The 8,160-nt window shown below is 34.0% G+C and overlaps 1 protein-coding gene across 1 annotated transcript in view; it reads left to right on the top strand.

The window, feature by feature from the left end:
• The window catches only part of LOC107704361 (discoidin domain-containing receptor 2-like), a 34,932-nt gene that overhangs the window by 3,684 nt on the left and 23,088 nt on the right, over nt 1-8,160 (top strand). The gene's annotated exons all lie outside the window — the stretch shown is intronic.

The raw sequence follows: 8,160 nt of genomic DNA, 5'->3' as shown, positions 1-8,160 counted from the left end.
ATATATACCAAAAAAATAAATAAACAAATATATGAAATATATGACTATTACAAAATAGTTCCATTACAAATAAGTACTGTTCTTTTGAACTTTCTATTCATAAAAGAAAAATTGTATTACACACAAAAATATTAAGAAACATTGATATTGCTGCTCATAATAAGAAATGTTTCTTGAGCAGCAAATCAGCATATTGAAATGATTTCTGAAGGATCATGTGACACTGACTAGAGTAATGATGCTGTGAAGTCAGCTTTGATATCACAGTAAGAAATTGCATTATGACATTCAAATAGAAAACCGTTATTTTAAATTGTAATAATATTTTACATTATTACTGTATTTATTTTATCAAATAAATTCAGCCTTGGTGAAATGTTAACTTTTGAATGGTAGTGTACATAGCACACTAACTAGTCTAAGTTACTCATTTACAAGCAGCAATAGCAGTAGTGATACAATGGAAAAACACTAGTCCTCATGTATTTAAAAAGTGGGTCACTTCACTCTTTCACATTTAAATGTGAGAAACTGTGCTGCTGATTCTTTGCTATCGTGATAAGTTACTTTCATATACCAAAAGAGCATCAATGCAAGGACAGCTGTTCTTGCATTTATTTTATTGTATTATTTTATTTTTTATTATGCATTTGACAGACAATTTTATTCATACAAATTGAGATTTCTGACTTTTAATTGCAGACTTGTATTTACTTTACAGACTGGTATTTATTTTATTTTATGCATTTGACAGACAATTTTATTCATACAAATTGAGATTTCTGACTTTTAATTGCAGACTTGTATTTACTTTACAGACTGGTATTTATTTTATTTTATGCATTTGACAGACAATTTTATTCATACAAATTGAGATTTCTGACTTTTAATTGCAGACTTGTATTTACTTTACAGACTGGTATTTATTTTATTTTATGCATTTGACAGACAGTTTTATCCAAAACAAATTACATTGCATTCATATTATACATTTATCAGTTCATACATTCAGAAACATATCAACAGGAAACTATACAGTATATATTTGCTTGCCATATTAGTTGTTGTTTTCTTCTTTCCTATAGGTTCTTTCCATGCTCAAAAAATAAAGAGATCTCAGCATGAACCCTTGAATAGATTAAAGGCTTTAAGTTTTCTTCAACTGGAGTTGTGGCCACAGTAAGTTTGTCCTTGAGGCAACAAAGCATTTGGTTTTGGATACATTGAGACTTCTCAGATTTTACTATCCTGTTTTATTCCCCCTGTGTGGTGTATTTGAAGTACACTTGAGGTCTATCTAACCTGACTAATTGGCTGTTGAATGAGATTATTTACAAGATTAATTTCGGTTCTGACTGTGGTTTTGTGCAGTCTCTCACTCTATCTCTCTGGTGAGCTGCCAGCGACTCTCTCTTGGTTTTGCTCTGCACATTGTTTATTGTGTTGCATAATTTGAGATGTTTGGCAGTAAGACTCAGCAGAGGCCATTGAATAAACGGTACTACAGTTCCTTAACACCAGGATGTAGGAATGTGAGTGTGATGCATGCGTTTGTGTGCGAGACATGTTGTGCAGATGAGAGTGTACAGAACGGATTCACATTTCTCTCGGTCCTTTAATTCTAGCTCAGTATGGCAAACATGTTCCTGCATGCTTGCAGAGGTTTGCATGTTTTGTCAGTATGCATGCATGCATGTGCTGGTTGTAAGAGTCTGGAATTTGGGTAGGTTATGTGATGTGACTTTCTTTCATGAAACAGACTGTTCATTGTTTGTAGCACTTTGTAAATACAACATCCTTTTCAGTAAAGGTACAGCGTAAGCACAACATAATGCACTGTAAAAAATTATGCTTAAAAGTTGTAACAAAGATTATTGGAGTTTGAAAATACTAGAAAATACTATTTCGGTCTTTTTACTTCTAAATTTCATATTTATTTCACTTCCTGCTTTTTTTTGTTATTTGTGAAATATATTAGCAATTTCTTAATTTTGTCAGTGTAGTATGATTTACTGTATATACACTGAAATAAAAATTGGTGTAGAATTTACTTTGAAACTATTTTCTCTCAGACATTGTTAGTAAATTTCACAAATACTTACAAAGAAATGGCAAGTAACACATTGATTTGAAATTTTGAAGTAGAATGACTATAATATTTTACTGTAAAATGTACTCTAATAATGCAATCGATAAAGATATTTACAGCTTTGAAAAATTATAGTTTTTTCACTGTCAGCTTTAGCCTAACACTGTGTCCTAACTACGCATGACACGACATGCAATAAAAGGTATCTTTTCCATGTTAATCAGAGTTTTTGGCCTAGCTAGCCGCGACGGTGACATATGAAATTTCTATTTTAGAAACGGTTTCTATTTTCGGGACTGGAACAACAACATACAAACTATACGACAGTAGATAATCTCAGGTGATTATGTGCTTTATTCGAAGTTAAACGTGTCTATTGTGAGTTTGAATATTATATTGCGTGGCCTTATAGCCATACTGAAAGCGACAACATATAGTTTAACTTAATTTATTAAAAATAAATGAAAGCAAAGATGTTAAAACAATGTCAACCAACGAGCGTATTCCATAACAAAGATGGTATCAGTCACTCAGTATGTACATTTAATAATGTTAAAAATGTTTAATATTTATGAATTAGAATTAGATTATAAACTTATCCATTTCGTTGCGAATGCAGAGCGTTTCCAGAGAGAGCCCGCCCACTCACGCTTCTGATTGGCTGTGATCTTTGATTGATTCTGTCGCGTCGTGGTGTCGCGTCTAGTGTGGACACCCAAATTGCTAGTCGCTGGAATCTTGTCGCATCGTGTGTAGTTAGAACACGGTTTAAATCTCATATTAAAGCTCATGCTTAAGTAGTTCAACAATGTAAACAGAGCAGCATGTCATATTGTTTGCTGCATTTTGGTTTTCACAAAGCCTGTAAAGAATGCGCTGGGTGGTTCTTTGCCTCCACGTCGTGCATTAAAATAATTTAATGCACAGCTAGCCATGCATTATCTTGCTTATACCATGGTCAGTGATAGGGATGCACCGAAATGAAAATTCTTGGCCGAAGCCGAAACCGAACAAAATGAAACACTAGGCCGAATACCGAACACGGTTTTTCAAGTTTTTTCCCCATGTATTTTGACACATTTTTTTCACCATTTCATAAATTAGATAGCCAAAATTTGCTTTTTACTGTTTTGTCTTGTTTTTCAAAGAAAAAATCAATTACAAAACAACAATTTAAAAATATTTAACACTAAACATTTTTTAACATTCTAGCAGACATTATACCAACAAAGCACAATTTAACTTAAAATTAATAAGTTACTAAAATAATATTTTTTGGCGATCAGACCCCCTTCTTGAATCAGGCATGTATTTTTTTACTGTAAAATTAAAAGCAGCCTTGCTGAGCAGAAGAGACTTTTTTTAAAACATTAGAAAATATTACAGATCCCAATTTGAACACTTTGTGTGTATGTTATAATAAATGTATTAACAGAGCTGTTGTAATTATTATGTATCGCATTGTCACATGCCTTGTAAAAATTCATAAAAATGTGACTGAGCAACTGACGAGTAACACCGTTTCAGCGCAGATTTTCCTTGCGCTATGGACTTTGAACCCTGGTTAACAAGCAGATCCGCCGCGAGTTCGTGCAGCGCTGTCAGAATACATGCAGTTTGTGTGTATATTAAAAAAACAACGTTCTGCAGTTTATTTACTAATTGTTTAAGGCCATTTCGCGATTTCAGTCATCATACAGTAACCAGCAACAATCACCCCTTCCTCTTCTCATCGAAGACATGCGCTGCAATACTAAACAGTCTCTCGCTGTCGGTGCTTGTAATGATTTTTGCGTCTTTCTCTGACAGTTTAAATACTTCCACACTGCTGACATGTTTGTTGCATTATAAAGAGTGCATGCCTCTCACTTTACGCTGGTTGCTATTTGATAGCTTCACGACATTGTTCGGTACAATTTATTCGGTCTTTTCGCTTATTCTATAATTTTGGTTGCCAAACATTCGGTGCATCCCTAGTCAGTGATGTTTGAAGCACAATTTTGTTAGAGCTGCCTGCTTCAAATCAGACACAGAAATGAAGTAGTGTTATAAGATTACATTTATTTGAATGAATTATAGCATTTATTTAATTTAATAATCAAGAGAGAGAGGTGACAGCTGTGTGTGTGTTGAATTCTGCTGCTTCTTCACAGTGTTTTGATTCGGAGATTGTGTACTCTTTCAGAAGATGTGTAATATCACCTCCTACCGTTTAACAGTGAAATCACGGAAAGGCAGAAAATTCTGTCAATGAAGGGCAAAGAGTTAATTTACTAATATTATTAAACCTCAATAAATTAATAGATGTGTTTAGTAGTATATACATTTTTGATATAGTATTAAAATTGGCTTGGAGAATTGTGAAATTTCAATGATATTGGTATTGACTATCAAAGTTTTAGTATAGTAACAACTCAATAATAAATTATGTAAATTGTATGGTAATTATGCATCCTGGTAGTTTTGTCATACTTCCTTTAATTTATTCGGAATTTAAAGAAAATGGACTGTATTGCATTTTTTTTTTTTAAAGATACTCCCTGTTAGCAAAAAGTCTGTTAGCGCTGTTAATGTTTTGTTGCTTTGCTGTGTTTCCCAGTCAGTCACATGAGGCCCCTTAGAAAGATGAGCAAGAAGGCTGGAATCCCGGCACTGGACAGGCCTTTACATGAGCCAAACATTACATAAACCATCTGCAACCTCCATCCTCCTCTTCCTTTAGTATGCACATTATATCTGCAGCCCCCTATCATGCAATAGCTGTAAAGTATCACACAATTTTCTCTGAAAATGTTTCATTTGTCTGTTTGATCGTGTGCATGCATGTGTTTTTGTTCACCGTAACAAGTGTATTATGTAATGGCTCATGGGGTATTCTCATCAACACACTGAGAACACGCTGTATGATAAGCACGCGAACCAAGCAAAGCATGATCGTGTTTATGTGTAATGATCAAAAACTGTTTCTGATAATACCATTCAAATGTTTAGAGGCGTGCAAGATTTTTAAAATGTTTTTGAAAGAAGTCTCTTATGCTCATCAAGACTGCATTTATTTGATAAAAAATACAGTAAAAACAAAAAAATTGTTTAATATTATTATAATTTAAAATAAGTGTTTTCCATTTCAGTATATTTTAAAATTGTATTTATTCCTGTGATGCAAAGCTGAATTTTTAGCAGCCATTACACCAGTCTCCTCAGTGACAAATGATCATTCAAATCATTCTAATATGCTGTTTTGATGCTCAAGAAACATTTCTGATTATTGTCAATGTTTAAAACAGTTGTGCCGCTAAATGTTTTTGTAGAAACCGTAATATATTTTTTATACATCTTTGAAAAATAGAAGGCATTTATTTGAAAATTGAAATAGAAACCTTTGTTACATTATGTCTTTACTGTAATTTGTGGTTAATTTAATGCATCTTTGTTGAATAAAAGTATCAAAAACAGTATCTTACTGACACCAATCTTTTGAATGGTAGTGTATGTCATATAATATATACAAATTTTAAGCCAGATTTAATACAGTATATTATTTAAATTACTGCTCTTTTGCAGTAATTAAACAAATCTTTGAGAGATTTTAGGTGATTTTTTAATTTTTTTTGGATTAAGTAAAAAAAAAAAAAAAGTCAGTCGCACTTTAGTTTGGGGACCAATTCTCAGTAATAACTAACTATTAACCACAACTTTTGCCACAATAAACTCCTAATTCGCTGCTTATTAATAGATAGTAAGATATTTGTTAAGTTTAGTTATTGGGTAGGTTTAAGGGATCTAAAATATGGTCATGCAGAATAAGGCATTAATATGTGCTTTAAGTTCTAATAAAGAGCCAGTATGCTAATAAGCAACTAGTTAATAGTTATAATTGGTCCCTAAACTAAAGTGTTACCAAAAAGTTCATTCTCAAGTCTCTGTGATATTCTGATTTCAAGATATAACTCTTAGAGTTTGACTGCTCAGATAAGTTACAACGCAAGCTAAACGATTTGAAGAATCATTCATGTCTGTAGCACAAATAATCGATATAATCAGCCATGATCTCTTGTCTGTGATGTTGTTTCATAACGGCCAAACTCACTGAACTTGTGATGGTTGTAAGTAATGGCCGCTGATGGTTTGTGTGTAATTGTCTCTGGGGTAATGGCTGGGGCGTGTTGCACTCATGAAATCAGACACATTCCTGCGGTCTGAGGTTTGGGGAGCGAGAGAGACCCTCCACAGTAATCGCACTGCACTCAACACACTCTCAAACATGTCTGTCCTAACAACAACACTAACATTTATCTCAGTCTTTCCAGCACTGATACGCACTGCTATCAGAGGGGCCCCGTGGCCCTCGGCTCTGGAGGAGAGCAGTGAAGTTTGGCACAGGCTTTTGACTGAAGCTTTGGCCGGCAGAACACTGATTTGTCATATGTTGTTTCTTGTCTGTGTTTGGTAAGAAAATGTCTTCTAGGAATATAAATATTGTCCATCACAGAACACCCTAACAGCCACCAGGAACATCCTAGAAATCAGCTAGAACACCCAAAGGAATCGTCAGTGCTAGGATGCTTTGTGGGGTGTTGCTGTGGTGTTTAGCATGTTTGTGTTCAGTTGGTTTCAAAGTGGTTCCACCTTGGGAAAAATAGTTTCTGATAAATATTGTGATAGTGGTTTAGAGTGTGTGTGTTTTTAAGCTCCAGGTTTGCTGTGCTTTTTTGTTTGTTTGGGTTGCACATAGGGACGTAACGATTCACTTAACTCACGATTCGATTCAGTTCACGATTTTGATTTCACGATTCGATTCACAATTATTTTTTTTACAAATGAGAATAAAGCATTATTGTTCACATAAAGTTTTATGTGCAGTCTCACATGCAAATAACAGCATGGTACTTTTTACAATTAGAGTCTCAATGATACAGTGTGTTTTAAGAAAGACCTCTTTTATTCATCGCTAATGAGAATCCCACCCTGAATGAGGCAGAATTCTCAGTGATTCCCGGCCACATCTGCTCTGGCATAGTTTGCATAGTTAGCATAGCAGTGATGCTAATATGACCTGTGGGTTCCCACAGGACTCAGAAAACCCAGAGGATTCTGCAGCATGAAGGGTGCCGATTTGTCTTGCGTTTACAGTCGGTTCCCTTACAGAGTTTAAAGATGTTTTCTTTAACAGCAGAAATTATGTACCAGATAAAACACAAGCACACTTAAAATGCACAGAAAAAAAAAATTTAATAACGCAAAACGTATAAAAAATATATATACAGTACCATTCAAACATTTGGGGTTGGGAAGATTTTTAAATGTTTTTGAAAGAAGTCTCTTATTCTCACCAAGACTGCATTTATTTGATTAAAAATACTGTAAAAAGAGCAATATTGTGAAATAATATTACTATTTAGTATTTAAAATAACCATTTTCCATTTTAATATATTTTAAAATGTAATTTATTCCTGTGATGCAAAGCTGAATTTTCAGTCTTCAGTGTCACATGATCCTTCAGAAATCATTCTCATATGCTCAAGAAACATTATTATTATCATTTCAAAAAGTTTTTTTGTGTGTGGATTCTTTGATAAATGTGTTTTTTTAAAATAGAAATCTTTTGTAACATTAGGGCTGCACGATAAATCGAAATGGAGTTGAGATCGCGATTCGACAGAAGCTGCGATTGTCATGCGTATCTTTCAGTGAAGCACGGTTCTGTGATCAGCAGTAAATCTCCATCCAAAGGCCAGAGGGCGCTCTCGCGCTGAAACTCCAAATACGCCTCGCAGAAGAAACCCAGGAAATCCCTATCGCTGCAGCTGAATAAACAGAAGATTCAACTGCTTTCATTGATTCAACGTGACTAATAAACACACGACTACGACAATATACGGTTTATCTGAGTTCTTATTATTATAATTTTCATTAAAATAAAGTATATTTATAATGCAATGCCTTTATCACTGCTTAAATACTATGAAATATGTTGCGTGCCTTATTCTGTCTAAGAAGCCACATCATCTCACAGAAATATTTATTTCAAACACTCTACTGACGTTATGAAGTGAGTTTGGAGTAAAAA

This window comes from Sinocyclocheilus anshuiensis, unplaced genomic scaffold (genome assembly GCF_001515605.1).
Source record: "Sinocyclocheilus anshuiensis isolate Anshui unplaced genomic scaffold, SAMN03320099.WGS_v1.1 scaffold117, whole genome shotgun sequence".
NCBI classification, from domain to species: Eukaryota; Metazoa; Chordata; class Actinopteri; order Cypriniformes; family Cyprinidae; genus Sinocyclocheilus; species Sinocyclocheilus anshuiensis.
Note: the sequence above shows the minus strand (reverse complement) of the source record. Positions and strands in the feature narration are given on the sequence as shown.